The following is a 15,997-nucleotide window of genomic DNA, read 5'->3' as shown; positions in this document are numbered from 1 at the left end:
CTCCAGGAGGGGGCAAGGGATTGTTGGTAATGTGAACTACCATTCCCAATGCTGGCAGTATACCTTGTTAGGTCGACCTCCAAGTGGTCCCCCCTGGAAACTATCGTACTGAATTCTAGGTGCATTTATCATGATGGGCTCACTGGTGCCCCGTCAGTGTGTATCCCGTTAGCGCACACGAGGTTACCATTTCATTATCATGCACTAAAAAAAAAAAAAAAAAAAAAAAAAAAAAAAAAAAAAAAAAAAAAAAAAAAAAAAAAAAACTTCAGGAAGAACTTTAAAACAGTATTTTAGTAGTTCAAATTACAATGAAATTTATAAAACAGTATGCACAAGAAAGAATTAATTCAATCATTCATGCAAACTCACGACGATGATAATAATTTTATAAGATATGTAATGTTTTTTAACAGGTTTAAATTTTTTTTTATGATAGTTAAAATATAAAAAAAAAAAAAAAAAAAAAAAAAAAAAAAAAAAAAACCGTGTGTCCAAGTGATGGAAAATGTAGCGATAACATACACACGTATTTCCGTTCACGCGTCCAATAAACCGATATATTGATATTATTTAATGTCGATAGTTCCATTATAATCTGTAATACACCCAACGCACAACGCATGGACTGGTACCAGACCGGTACTTAGTAGAGTTCGCGTTGTGCTACAAACGAGACGTCCGTATCAAGCCGCTCCGTGCCAGTGTGCGGTGCGTGTTTTTACGAAACTGAACTTTGAAAATCGAATGCGTTCCGTTTTACACCTACTACATGTGTTTTTAGTATTGTGTTTATAAACGAACAAAGGGTTTTGTTTTATTCCTCAAGTTTGAATCTGTGTTAAGGTGATAACAGTGAGAAAAATCGAAAAGAAAAAGTAATTGATGTGTACTCACGTTTTGCTGTGCATTTTGATTTTGGTTTCGGCCGCGGCAAGGAGATGGTTATTTTTGGAATGAAAATTTTGCTTATAATTTTTTCTTTCTTTATGTAATTTCCTTATCTATATTTATTTTAAGTTTATGTGAGAGTTACTTTATAACACTTATAAATAACTACAGATTTTAAAGGGTTTATTTTTAAGACGGCCGGTGTTGCTACAATATATGTAGCTTTAATGGGCGTATAATTAGTGTGGAGCGGGCAAATTTTATTCAAAAAAATAAAAAAAAAAATGACGACCGCTTACACCGAGCAGTTGGAGACCCTGTATAAATGTAACTACGTATCTAACTCACGTATGTAACTATGTATTAAATAGGTAATATCGTAGGCTATAGTAGCATCTAAATTATTATTATTTTTCATTAAAAATGTAATTTAAGTTGGACAAAAATATTATAGGACTAACTTAACAATACGGTTTTTCGGTTAAAATAATAATCAAAATCGATTCCCACTAATTTGACCTAACAGTCGCGTAGGTGATATACACAAAAAAAAAATGACATTGTGACATTGTAGTTTGTTTGCAGTCCACCACTGTAAAGACATGTGTAACTGTATGTGTATTTACCTGCTGCTTCCATGTAATTATACGTACATACATAGCATAGCAAATCTATATTAACAAAAAAAAGAGGTCTTTGTGGTCTCTTTTCATTGGTAAGCTCTCCACTTGAAAATAGTTGGACCAATTTGGTAAATTTTCACATAACAATTCGATTAAAGTTTTTAGAAGAAAAAGATTGGAGACGTTGCCCGGTACTTAGAAAAATACTTATAACTTTTGTTGATGTCATACTCTTGAACTTGAACGGGCATCTTACTAATGTAACAGAATTGCAACTAGACGATGTCTGCACATGGGATACATTTAAGAAAAAAAAACACAAAAAAAAATAAAAAAAAAAATAAATAATTGCGAGGCAACTTTGTAAGATTAATAGATGCCAAACAAGACAATAACTTATAAAAATTTCGTTTGTCTATATGGTTGTGCCGGCATCGCGTATAAACTACTGCATCAAACTAGATGCGATCTCACGGTTGTGTTCTTGAAGGTATAACTTAAAATCTGTCGTATGTTTTATTTCGATAGTGGTTTATTTAATTAGTTTTGATACTCGTATTTCTGAAACTACGCGTACGAAGCCAGCAAGCAAAAAGTTTATACATTATACATATACATTGTCAAATCGAATTGTAGAAAGGAGGTCGTACGTATATGCTGGTGCAGTGTGGAGAGAGTGCTTCCGAGATACGGGTATTTTATTGGTCGATCTCAATGGCAACAAAGTAAGACGTTCAAGCGACCGCAACAGTTCGCTCCTCGGAGCGAGGAGGTCATTGCGCTCTACGACAGACTGAAACATGTCAAAGGTGTATGTTACGTATTTTCATTGTATTTTTTTTATTAATGATAATGAATGGTAGCCCCGCCCGCGCTGTCGGTATACGCTGGCGGGGCACCAGTGACAGGTGATAAGTGAGCATGGAAACATGTCGGTTGACCCTTCATATCGTGACAAATTCACCAGGAATTGACCACAATGGTTCCTAGAGAGGGCCGCATGGAGGATGATCTGTACTGATAATCCCTCCCTCTCCTTTTTTTCTTTTGTTTCATCTACGATGTTCATAAAACATTCAGCAACAGTAACAATGAGTTTCTGTTTGTTCTCCCTAGCATATTAACGGCTTAACCGACCACTATACATAAGTTATATATGACACAAGTTACTTTTATCCTTGTCAATGAACATATTTCGGTCACGAGGACGATGTCGCAGGTGAAAGATAGTATGGAAATATAGATGAAATGTTTGCCGGATTAGTTTAGCTAATTGTATTTTTTTATACGATTTAGAAAGGCAAAGTGGTAACCGTCGCCTATAGACATGAGCAGTAGTACCATGGACATAACAGCGTATACTGTTTCGCCCATGATACTCCCTATGCGTTACCATTCCTGAGGACTCAGGTGTTATTACTCTGTACCCAGTAAATTCACGCCATATCTCACCCTTCAAACCGAAACACAGCCATGCAAACACAACTGCTTCACGGTAGAAACACGAATGGGATAGAGGTACCCAAGCAATCGACTTTTGTACAGTCTCCCTCTGGTAAGAAAAATATTAATATTATTTCTATTGAAACAAGTATATTGTAATGAATCTTTTTAAAATTTGAACTAAACAACTTTGCCGAGTCGCAGAGTATCTAATATAAAGAATAATAATGGCTCAGTAATAGTTCCAGGCACATAGGACCGCCACGGTTCACGCTTCCTATTGTACATCCTGTTCATTGCGTATTCTACGCAGGAAATAATCTTTCGAAATCGTCGGAATAAAAAAAAAAGAAAAAAAAATTACGTGATCGAAGAATTGAAATATGAATATAATATTATCTATATCCAATAACATATATATATCATAGATATTATGATAATCTATTCGAATAGACTTGTTTACTATTAGTATTGAACTTCAAACTGTGTGATGTACCCGGTGTAATCTATCTAAATAACCGGATCTGACGAGAATGTACTTGTTATATTTTGCCCCACTTCTAATACTATTTCTAATTAAATGCGATTTTACTATAATCTAGTAAAATGTGTCTCTATCCATTAGTAACGCGTGTTCGCTTTTAACAGTACAATACAAAGTCCCTGACCGCGTCTGTTTCTCCGCTCACTCGTAAACCGCACAACGCATTTTGACATCTTTCAATGTAATTTAGAAATTGAAAAGTTTATTTACCAAGCGTCTTTGTACAAAAGTAATTTGCATGGGTACCTTTGTCCCACTCGTATTTCTGCCGTGAAGTAGTTGTATTTTTTTTTAATAGGTGATAATAAAATGGTTACCTCGCCTGTGCTATCGGTGAACACTGGCGGGGCACCAGTGAGGGAGGATAAGTGAGGATGAAAAGGCAGGTTAGCCCATCGTGATAAATACACCTGGAATTTAGCACAATGGTTTCCAGGGGGGACCACGTGGAGGTCGATCTGATATAATGTTAGCAATGGGACCGTTTTTTTTAATGAGTGATAATGGAATGGTGATAAAGGATGGCTTATGTTCAGCAGTAACAAATTTATATATAATTTTATAATTCAAGTAGGTACAAAATTCTTGTACTAAATATCCTGCCACACAAGTAAAACTAAGGCAGTACAGTGGTACCTCGACATACGAGTTTAATTCGTTCCGTAACCTTGCTCGTATGTCAAATTGCTAAATAGCTCGTATCTCAAAGCAATTTTCTTCATTGATATTAATTGAAATAAAAAAAAAAAAAAAAAAAAAAAAAAAAAATATTTTTATTTATTAAGTGTTAGTCAGAGGTGAGAGAAACACCAACGTCCACCCCCCATGTTGGGGTCGTGTGCAGCGGTGTAGTGTGCGATTCCTCGCATCTCAAATCTTGCTCTCAACTCGAAGCAAGATATCGCTCGCTCGGCGGCTCGTGTCTCAAAACACTCGTATATTAGGGCACTCATATATCGAGGTACCACTGTATAAGCTGTACGGTATATAAGCGCTCGGTACAAATGAAATAGGATTTAGTTATGATCGGAGCGGTGGAGGCAGGAGGGCAAGAGGCAGGAGGGCAGGAGAGGCGGCCGGCACACAGATGTTATTATGTTGCAACAGTAGTATCGCGTTACAGCAACACTTCCCAACAGTGCGGCTTTAGTCCTCGATCCCATTAGCATGATTAAGCGTTTCCTTTCATTCATTATCATTCAAATGCAGCCCCACCGGCGCCGCGGCGTGACGCGCAGCTCGCCATCCCACCTCAATACGTTCACACCTTTACTTTTTACGCTGCGCTTTTTTGCGCCCTAATGTTTGCTAAATGGCTATTGTATTAAATTTCAAGGTCGGTATATCCCACGGTGCGGTGCGGTGCGGTGCGGTGCGGTGCGCGGGACTCTCATGATAGGGGTGCCACTTTTATTACCTGACAATTTATGATGCGTCTGCGACTAAATAGGATAATCCCAATTATATTTTATTTATCAACGTATCTTTCTTATTAACGGCGACGAAGTGATAATAGTTTTTAATTTATAGTTTCAAATAAATTAAAATTTGATAATATAACGGTTTCATTATTCTGATAGTATAATAAAAGAAAGAATATATATATATATATATATATATATATATATATATATATATATATATATAGTATCCTATGTTTTTCTCCATGATACTACTTACTACTGTGGTTGTGTCGAGCTCGATAACGCATCAATCAAACACGTGTTCACATTTATAGCTTTTTGCGTTAGTAAATACACAGATGTCGCCTACGGAACATAATAGATCCGATTTATCAGTTATCAAAATGTAGGTGGATATTCAAAATACAGTCAAAATAAGCGCGTCGCCAAGACTCCGCAGCATGCAACAGAGATCGGCTGTTATTGTTGTCCGTTGTTGACACAGTTGCCGGCCGGCCGCCAACTTGCACGGCGTCCGAATTTGCTAGAACTATTTGCTGTAATTTTTTTTTAATGGGTGATATTGAAATGGTTGCTCCGTCTGCGCTATCGGTGCACGATGGCAGGGCACCAGTGAGGGATGATAGGTGAGAAAGAAACAGCAGGTCAGTTAGCCAATCGTGACGAATTCCACTAGAATTAATCACGATAGTTTCCAGGGGAAACCGCGTGGAGGTCGACCTGATAAGGCGTGTATAGATGGCGTGTATGATATAGAAAACATTTATAAGGCAGTGTTTACTACTATTACACTTATGTGTGTTTATCTAATGTAAAATATTTACAGTATTTTGTTTTCTAAAATACATAGTTTATTAGTATAGAAGAATAAAATATCAGAAAAATGTTTTGTACAATCGAACAGGCAGATTTTGTTACGTAGAAAATAATTTACTTTTCGTGACAGAATTTATATCGACTTTATACGACTGCTAGAATAAGTGATCAAAATCATTCACATGTGCCGGAATACACTCACACACACATATAAAGCAATCCTTACTCTCGAACTTGCGTACTTGCCCCACCTGATAAGGACAACGATTAATAGCAATTAGTAAGAAAAGAAAAAAAAAAGCAATTATTGTAGCACACTTCAAGCGAGCAATTAAAAGAGTATTTTAATCGAGAAGGGAAGTGGGTGATCGAGTGCTACCGACATGTTTGTTACGAGTGGCATTCTTGCTTTTTGCCGTTGTCTCCCGGCCTCGACGCACTGCTGAAGCGACTTGCTGGCTGCCACGAATAATTAGTACATTTCACTATCGACTCCAAGTTGTTGTTACTAAAACATGTGATTATCACTTCATTTGTACCTTTTTTGCAATCATCATCATCGTTATTATTTGAGATATTATCCGTCCACTGCTGGACATAGGCCTCCCCATAGCTTTTTTTTTAATGAGTGATAATGAAATGGTAAAATCGGTATACGCCGGCTAGGTCAGTTAGGCCATCGTGACGAATTCCATTAGAATTAACCACAATAGTTTCCAGGAGAAACCGCGTGGAGGTCGACCTGATAGAGTGTAATACTAGTAATGAGGAAATTAGATACCTATTACTAATAATCCCTCTCTCCCCTCTCCCATAGAGTGTCATAAGGAACGGTTCTTAGCCACTTGCATCCACTGACTTCCTACAATGCATTTAAGATCATCACTCCATCTAGTAGGGGATCATCCTATACTGCGTTTGTGCGTACTGGGTCGCCGCTTAAGCACCTTTCTTCCCCATAGGTTGTCGGTTCTTCGAACTATGTGACCAGTCCATTGCCACTTTAGCTTGTTTATCCTTCGGCGTATTGCGAATATCCTCGTTTCGGATTCTGTTATGCGAAGAAACTCCGAGCATATTTCTCTCCATAGTCCGCTGAGTAATTTTACAATCAATACGGTCTAGTTCCGAGTTCATTCCGTGTTAATTTCGTGCACATCACAAGCTGCCTGTGGTGAAGCAACGTTACCAGTAGACATAACATTGCGCGTTCTAAATTCGAATATTTTCAATGTAACGTGTTCAAGAAACGTCTCGTCATTCATCGGCGTACTTTGTCATCATCGAGATGCTGTTTTTTCGCGGCGCAAATTGTATTTGTGTATAAATAAGAAACTAAAAATGAATGCTCTTCAGGCGATAAAAAAAAATCTACCAGTGATATTAATATTTACAGCTGTTGTCTATGGTAGAGATAGTATTAAGGTCGTCTCTATATGAGTAATAACCTCTCGTATTTCGTTTCCGTAAATGGTTTAGAGATAATATAAACATCATAAGACGAAAATTAAAATGTATTTATTGTAAACTTACGGAAGTAAGAGTTGCATTCGTGCAATATTATATCTATATTTATCAACTAGCAATCCATACCGGCTTCGCATGGATAGAAAGATAAATTATTATTTTATATTAGTGTTTTAAACAAATTCTTGATAATTTGGGTCACAATTACTGTGATTATCGTAGAGTGCTTTATTTTTTTGGAAATAATATATATCATAATATATATGTTACTCGCTAATAATGTATAGATTTTTTTTTAAATCACTTGATTAATTCTTATGTTTATTATTCTCTTTATAATATAAGTATAGTTACTGTACGCTTACATAACCGTGAGTACAGTCACGCTTATCACTTGTACACTTGTACACGAGAGTTTATTGCTATTTACAAGATGTTATAATTATTTCAATGACATTATTTTCCCTCGTTGTCAGAAGTTGATTGACGTTGACTCGGTAGACATGTTTGCTTATTTAATACTAGAAATAATAGTACAACGATAAATACCTAAATACATAGTGGGAAAATAATGCTTAACACTTATGTAAGTTGCTGGTATCAAAATAAACAATTTATGAATTAATTTCCGTTACTAAGCGGATGAAATCGAAGGATAGTTTGGATACATTGTGAAAACAAACTAATTTAAATTGAATTGTCTTGATTTATTGTCTTTTTTTAAATAATTCGATGGTTTCATTACCAAAATTTCAGCCTTTAACTGTCCACTGCTGAATCTAAGCCTCTCTTTTGAAAGGTTTTGACAGTAGTTAATATACTTGGCAGTCAGGTTTTAGAAATGTTATAAGAGGGACCCTGCTGCCTTTCCCTCGCCCTCCCTAAGCCTTTTACGACACGGAAAAGGAAGGGGTGCCCTATTCAATGCCGGGACCACACGGCGAACAGCGATCGTATATTGCTTATATTTTTTTTTTATGTGACATGAAATGACAAACAAGCTGGTTGCGTGATGGAAAGTGGTAACTATTGCGTAAAATTAGAACAATTTGATGTTGTAATGTATGAAGGGAGGGATAGAGTGTCCAGTGTGCGGCGCGGTGCCCTCGCCGGCCGAGACAATAAATCTGTGTGTGAGCGCGCTATCAGCGGCCCAGTGACCCGGGGACCCTATATTTCATCACGGACCCGCACTAACTGCATGGTAATTGAAACGTGCACTTTCTAGATATGGACTAGGCACTCTGCAAACTGTATACCTAGATAGGGTACTCGGGGTGTTAAGTTTATCAGAATTTATTTTATCATTTTATCAATTAAGTTTATCAGTTTATCAGAATATAAATAAGTCGTGTGGCATTCACAATATAAAGTCTCATATCACAAATTTTCTTTTCCAACTCAACAAAGTTTTTGATTCATTCGGATCACCCGGTAGTGTTCAGTTGTTTTTACATTCTTTATTCGCACCCCTTTTTTTAAATCCCCATCTTTATTAACTTAAACAGGATTGACTATATGATATTATTTAAAATACTTTATAATAATGTTTTACAATAAATATAGCAGTACGAAGTAGTTGGTATTTCGAGCAGTGATCATGCAGTCGATATAATGAAGTTCCATTAAGAAATCACGACACGAACAGTAAATTATAATATAATGTAGGTTATGATACTCACTTATGATAAGTTAATTCTATGACTTGATCAGAAAGCAGTGTCAACTGAGAACAACTGGTAACAAGTTCGATATCATTTACATGTGCAACAAGTTATACCAACACAATTTGCGAAGACTTGATACTCAGATAGGCGTTCTTTTTAGAAAATGGCCTATTGATTGTCGAAAACAATATTAAAGTATAAATAATTTTTATTTGTTACATATATCGTTATAGTCGTAGAATACTGACGGATCTGACGAATATTACATATAAAGATGCGTCAGTATTCTACGACTATGACGATATGTTTGCTATGTGATCCCGGCATAGAATAGATCACCCCTTCCTTTCCCGTGAGTGTCGTAAGAGGTGACTAAGGGATGGCAAGGGATGGGCAGCAGCGTCCCTCTTAAAACATTCTCAAAGGCCTGACTGCGATTGCCAACTCGCCTGCCAAGCGTGGCAACTACTGGCAAAACCCCTCTTGAGAGGGATTCGTGTTTCAACTGTGAAGCAATTATGTTTGCATGGCTTTTTCAATTTAAAGGGTGAGTTAGGATAGTGAATGTACAAGGTACAGGGACATAACACCTTAGTTTCCAGTAATGGCAACGCATGGGGGGTATCATGGTTGTAACAGTATACTCTGTTATGTCCATGGTACTGCTCATGTCTATCGGCGACGGTTACCACTTTCCATCAGGTGGGCCGCCAGCTTGTTTGCCATTCTAAGTTGAATAAAAAACATGATCACGACATATTCCTGAGAACGCCATTCCTGAGGCGCCGAAGGCAATCGTGTATTTGAGTGTGTCGCGTCGACCGCGGTACACAAATCCACTGACCTATATTTAGACTAACAATTTACAAGTGTCTATTGAAATATTCCCAGAAAATGAATATGTCTGTCATATTGAACTTTGGCAATAGGCTGGTCACATAACCAAAGAACCGACAACCGATGGGGGAAAAAAAGGATTTTTGAGTGGCGACCACGTACGGGTAAACGCAGTGTAGGACGACCTTCCACTAGATGGAGTGACTACCTGAAATGCGTTGCAGGGAGTCAGTGGATACAGGTGGCCTTAATGGCTGAAATGACGATGATGATTGCACTTTGATGATGAAAAATTCGACTTCTTGAACACATACATCATTATTATTATTCTGTCGATTACAAAAAAGAATTTAAAAAAAAATGGTTCACATTAAAATTGCCGAATATATTGCGTAATTTAATAAAAAAAACAATAGAAGTCTATTGCAATATAGGACAGTGCTATCATCAGCCCACCAGTAGTGGCAATGTCGATACGAGAATAAAGTCCAAAGAAAGGGAACGTGCTCAACTGCGCGTAGACGAGCGCCCGGTAGGCAGGCAGCGACCGTCCGTACAGTATGTACTCGTATTATCAGGCGTGCATTCGTGTCATCGGAATCATGTGTTATGTCATGATCCACGCAATATTTAATCAATTTTATCAGCGATACTCATACATAATAATAAAGTTGTTGTTTGTCGTCATATCTCTTAACGTAAAAGACGAAACCGGAATAATAAGACTAGGTAGTTATAATATGTAAGAAAAAAAAAAGTCTCAACCGGTACACTTAGACTCTATTTATTTAATGAAACCTTAATTAAAACTTACCTATTCTCTTGGATGTGAATAGGGGTTCGTTCAGATATGTTAGTAGATATTATGGTGTTGGGTACATATTAATGAACCAAAACCAACAAGACTAAAACTCGTTTCAGTAAAAAAAAAAAGAACAATTAAAATCGTTTATAATTCCGAGTATAAAGATAATGCATACAACATGTAACGTAACAGGAAATAATCGAAATGAGAATCACATTGACCTTAAAGATGAATTTGGTTGCGAAATTATAATTAATGTACTCGTAATGATGATAATGACTACCGCTACCTCTCTCACCGCGATGATTTTGGACGCGCGCATTGTATATGAGGTGTTGCAAACTCATCAAATGTCCCTGATCACACACATACGTAATCTCTTACTGCTCCGTTGACCTTCTGAAGCACGGAGCGGAGTAAAACCAATTACGAGTCAATGCTGTGACGAGGAGCGCATCAGGAACAAGGTCTATGTCGTTATGGGGACCAATGGACCGAGCCGCTGTCGTGTCGAACAATACAATGGGCCTTGGAGACATCTGCATTAGTAAATTGCACGCATTAAAACTTTAAGAACCGGAAGTTAATAGAATACAATATTAATAAAAGTATTAAATCATATTTCAGTAAAGAAGGCAAATTGGATGCGGTTTTCACAGTGGTATTCTTGTAGGTCTAACTTTAAATGCAATGTATGTTTTATTTTAATACGCCATCTGAAAGTGATGTACGAGTATATCATTGGTTTTGTTACTTTTGAAATTCACGTGCACGAAGCAGCGGACAATAAGTTAGTGTAATATTAATATAAACGTACGTACGTACCACAGGGAGACTTTGTACAAAGTCATTTGCTTGGTCACCGCTGTCCCATTCGTGATTCTACCGTAAAGCAGTTGTGTTTGCATGGCATATATGGCGTGAATTTACTGAGTACAGAGGAATAACACCTGAATCCTCAGGAATGGCAACGCATGGGTCGTATCATGGTCGAAACAGTATACTCTGTTAGTATAGGCAACGGTTACTACTTTCCACCAGGTGGGCCGTCAACTTGTTTGCTATTCTAAGTTGCATAAAAAAAAAGTATATAAAATAGTTCCGGCAAGTGAAGCAGCAGTTAACAGCTAGTTAATGCAATATTTCATCTCGTATTGAAATGTTCACCTGTTTAACATATTTGTTGAATATTTTGTATATTAAATGTTGGACAGCACGTAAGAGGTGCAGGGACCGACATACCGAACTGTGGGAATCGTTTACCCAAATACAGGTTTAGACTGCTTGACCGGACAAGTTACAACTAGCGGTTCATTTTAACTATTAATTTAAACCAATTTCAATAACGTCATAGGAAAAACGAAGTATCTATTAATAATGCTTTCAGTAGCCTAGTCGCTACGACTATGTTATATAAATTACTATAAAAAAGTCACACGTAGAAGTGTATTTGGTGTGTGTTTGTAAATATTGTGTTAATATATGGTAATAATAGTATTTGTCCGAAACCCACAAGTAAATGAAATGTTTCTAACTTCATTTAAAAATAACGTTGCTACGTTTATATTTTTTATAATCAAAATTATTGCGCTGTTATAGAAATAATAAGCACACGGGTAATTTGAATTAATAAATTTATTGTAATTCAGCTTTACGTAACAGAATCAGAATTGAAAGAGAAAAAATACATTTGCGTGGGGACATATAAAATTACCGCAGATTAAAATACATATTACAATTGAACAAATTTTTGAAGAGGGACGTTGCTGCCCATCCTTCGCCACGGGAAAGGAAGGGGTGGCCTATTCTATGCCGGGACCTACAAGGCCACTATATATGTCATATTTAATTAAAAAGTATAGTTGCAGTTTATGACTATCTTTAATCAAATATTATTATCTTAAACTTTCCTTTAAATGATTTGGTTGTTAAGCGTATTTTCGTAGAGTTGCCATGTTAGATGAGAGCTCGCAACGGCCGAGATAGCTGTCCAGCCCGTCGGTGTGATTTGAGCAACTTTCCCCATTATACTCGTATTTAGCTGGGCAGCCTGCCAACACCGCGGATGCGCTTTTAGCTCGTCTAATGAAAATAAAACGACATAATCGTAGAATTATTATCATGTGAGGCGCATACCAGAAGGGGACAATAGTTTGAATTGTTGCACAGACTACCTACTACTCGTGTGAAAGTGGCGCTCTCTGGTGGCAAGAGTTTCTAGGGCGTCTTCGTTGTATACGAATGCCTCTGACGTAACATCCCGAACAATGGTTTTCTTCTTGTTCCTTCTGTATCAGACGTAGATTATAAAGAGACTCTGTACCTCTATCTCTGCTTCTAGGACATAGGCCAATAAAGTATTAGTGGCCTGTGTTCCACTCGTGTTTTTGATGCCTATCTGCTTTCATTATTTGTCAGTATAATAATTCCGGCATAGAACAGGCCATCCCTTCCTGACCCGTGGATGTCGTAAGAGGAGGCTACGGGATCTTAATAGCCGAGGGATGGGTATTAGCGTCCCTTTTAAAATTACAACAAAATCTAACTGCGGTTGCCAACCCGCCAGCCAAACGGGGCAACTACTAGCAAAATCCTTCTTATGGGGAAGATTTATGTCCAGCAATGGACAGTTAACGGCTGATATGGTATGGTATAGTAGAATTTTTGGGTACTGAGGCCATTTAGTCCTTTTTTTTGTCGAGGGGAAAAGCTTCATGTAGACCTACATAGCTCGGAGGAGATATGTGGGTACTGCCGGACTCTTACCGGCTAAAACCCCCCGGTGTTCCTCGTCCATCTATCGCCGGAGCCGCGGGGAACCCGCTTGAAGTCGTCCGAGACTCCGACGGCGACGGCCCGCTCCTAAGCAGGCCTCCTCTCTTTAGGCCATTTAGTCCTAAGGAATGCAAGATTTATTTAAATTTTTGAGGGGAACCAACCACAGCCGCAACACAGCAGTATGCAGTGTAATGTCTGTATGCATCGATTACAACTTTCCATCAGGTGGGCGTTTTAATCTGATACATCATCGCTGACAGAGCTTGTTAGACGTCGAAGTGTAAGCTTATAGTAAGCAATCGAGAATAAATAAATAGCGGAGATAGCAAGTACAGCGCCCAGCCCAGCGGACGGCCAGGAAGCGTGTACTTATGCCATGTAAAAATAAACACAATTTATTGCCGTTGGCTTCCTTCCGTAATGCTTTGATCTTTTTCTTTTAGGATCTCAGGGTACAGAGGGTTGAAATAATGTTGCAGAAGCTTGCGATGTCATGTTGAAATGTCTAATGATGTCTCATGTTTCAACAAAATATTGTATATTTTTACAAATAAAAAGTTAAATTTAAATGTGACTACGAATTTGTAAACATCTAGTTAAACACCACTGATTATCCAACTAATATAATAAATATGAACAATTTTACAGATGGTTCGTATATTTTTTGACACAAACTGAGATGTAAAACAAGCGATATACATATAATGTATACGAAGAGAGATGTATAAGAATCATTTTCATTTTCTATGTATACCTACTCGTATCGTATTGTTAATCTTTATCATAATTTGAAAGGAAATACAATGAGTTTTTATTAATTTATTCTTTTCTATTTTTATAATAAAAATGTAGTCGAGTTCTCTTTCTTTTTGAGAATCACATTAAAAAAAGATACGTGATTGTCGTATTGATATTGCAATACATGAAGAAAATTCTATAGTTTTATGTAAACAGTGATTTTCCTCATACACGTGACTATGGTGGCCACGTCCACACGTCCACACGTCCACACGTCCACACTACCCCTATAAGATTGCCTTCATAAGTTATGCCATGTGAGAATTGTAGACATACATATATCATAGTAGACTTGTGTAAGTTACGTGCAATATCTCGCTCACGTGTCTCGCACCTTATCATTGTGTCGGTGCAACGTCGCATTGCCACTTACCGCCAGAGGTCGACACGCGCTGCCAACAAATCATGCCTCTATCTGTTTTATGGTGAGAGAACTCTATGATATTTCGTTACGAAATTGCTAACGGATTTACTTCTGAGAGGTAGCGACTAGCTTTTAATAAATCAACTTTTCGTAAAAGGTTATAAGTTAGGCGGTATCTCTTTTAAATGAGTTTCACAAGTAAATGGTAATCATTTGTCTGTACTTTTTATGTGCATCTCTCATTACGATCAACTGTTTAAGTTTATAGTTATTGCAACCGATATGGTTCTCTTCTTGTTAGTTTCATTATAATTTTGTTATAATTGAAACAGCTGTTTTTCTTATGGTTGGTTCATAAGAACAATAGTTTATTAATTTATTTTTTTAATAGATGATAATGGAATGGCAACCTCGCCCGCGCTAACGGTACCTATATGTTGGCGGGGCACCAGTTGGGGATGATAGATGAGAATAAAAAGCAGGTCAGTTAGCTCATCGTGATGAACAGATTTGGGATTCAGCACGATGGTTTCCGGGGGGAACAACGTGGTGGTCGATCTGACAGGATATATTGCTAGCAATAGGACTAGTATTCCGCATTACTAACAATCCCTTCTCTCCAAGAATAAAAGTTTGGCTTGTGCTGGAGCAAAATCTATATGTGGATTCAAGCTCGAATTCGCGTTCTAAAAAATGTCGTTCAACAAAGATTTTATAAATATTTTTTTTTTTAAAGAGTTTCTAGAGGGTTTCTATTCAATATTGGTTTTCTAATAAAATCTAGTTTTTTAAAAGACAATTTTAACGTTTTTTTTTTTATTGAGACTACTTTCAGGACAGTTACATTTCGATGCAAATTTCGTTAAAATTAAAATGTCTACCATTTAAATATTGTCTCTTTAAGTCTTCTATGAACATACTAGAGGTACCTCTCGCACTTACCTCCAAAGATTACCTGTCACAGTTATTTACCTTTGAACCCCTCATGTCAATATTCAATCTAGGTGAACTTTCTACAAAAAATGCGAGCCACTACCACAGTTATAACAATATCTGTGGTCGTGACTCGCATTTTTTATTTTACAGTGATGTTTAGGGCGCGCTAGTAAAAGAGCTCTGTATTTCTAATTACGTAAAAAAAAATTTCATTGTTAATTTTACAAGTAATTACAAATTTTAAATAATCGGTTTACAAAAATATACCAATGTAATATTTAACAACCGATCGGAACAAATCGACAACCGATGCGGAAGAAAGGTTCTTGAGCGGTGACCCTGTACGTGCAAACGCAGTATAGGACGTCCCCCACTAGACGGAGTGACGACCTCAAATGCATTGCAAGGAGTCAGTGGATGCAGGTGGCTCGGGACCGTTCTTTATGGCAGTTTATGGGGGAGGCCTATGTCCAGCAGTGAACGTACAATTGCTGAAATGATGATGACGATGAATGTAATATTTAGTATTACTGGTTATGTAGTAACACAATTTAAAATATTTTTAAGTATTTATAAATATATTGGTACTGAGAGTCTCTATGAA

At 37.2% G+C, this 15,997-nt stretch overlaps 1 protein-coding gene across 3 annotated transcripts in view; it reads left to right on the top strand.

Annotated features, from left to right (window-relative positions):
- The first annotated feature begins 607 nt into the window (after positions 1-607).
- The window catches only part of LOC128202463 (limbic system-associated membrane protein-like), a 203,969-nt gene continuing 188,579 nt past the window's right edge, over positions 608-15,997 (top strand). The window contains exon 1 of one of the 3 annotated variants that reach the window (XM_052902918.1): positions 608-878. The gene's annotated coding sequence lies outside the window, so the exon portion shown is untranslated. The remainder of the gene's footprint in view (positions 879-15,997) is intronic. The other 2 variants (XM_052902917.1, XM_052902916.1) reach the window with 2 other exon arrangements.

Source organism: Galleria mellonella, unplaced genomic scaffold (assembly GCF_026898425.1).
Source record: "Galleria mellonella isolate WM207_F2 unplaced genomic scaffold, CSIRO_AGI_GalMel_v1 utg967, whole genome shotgun sequence".
NCBI classification, from domain to species: Eukaryota; Metazoa; Arthropoda; class Insecta; order Lepidoptera; family Pyralidae; genus Galleria; species Galleria mellonella.
Note: the sequence above shows the minus strand (reverse complement) of the source record. Positions and strands in the feature narration are given on the sequence as shown.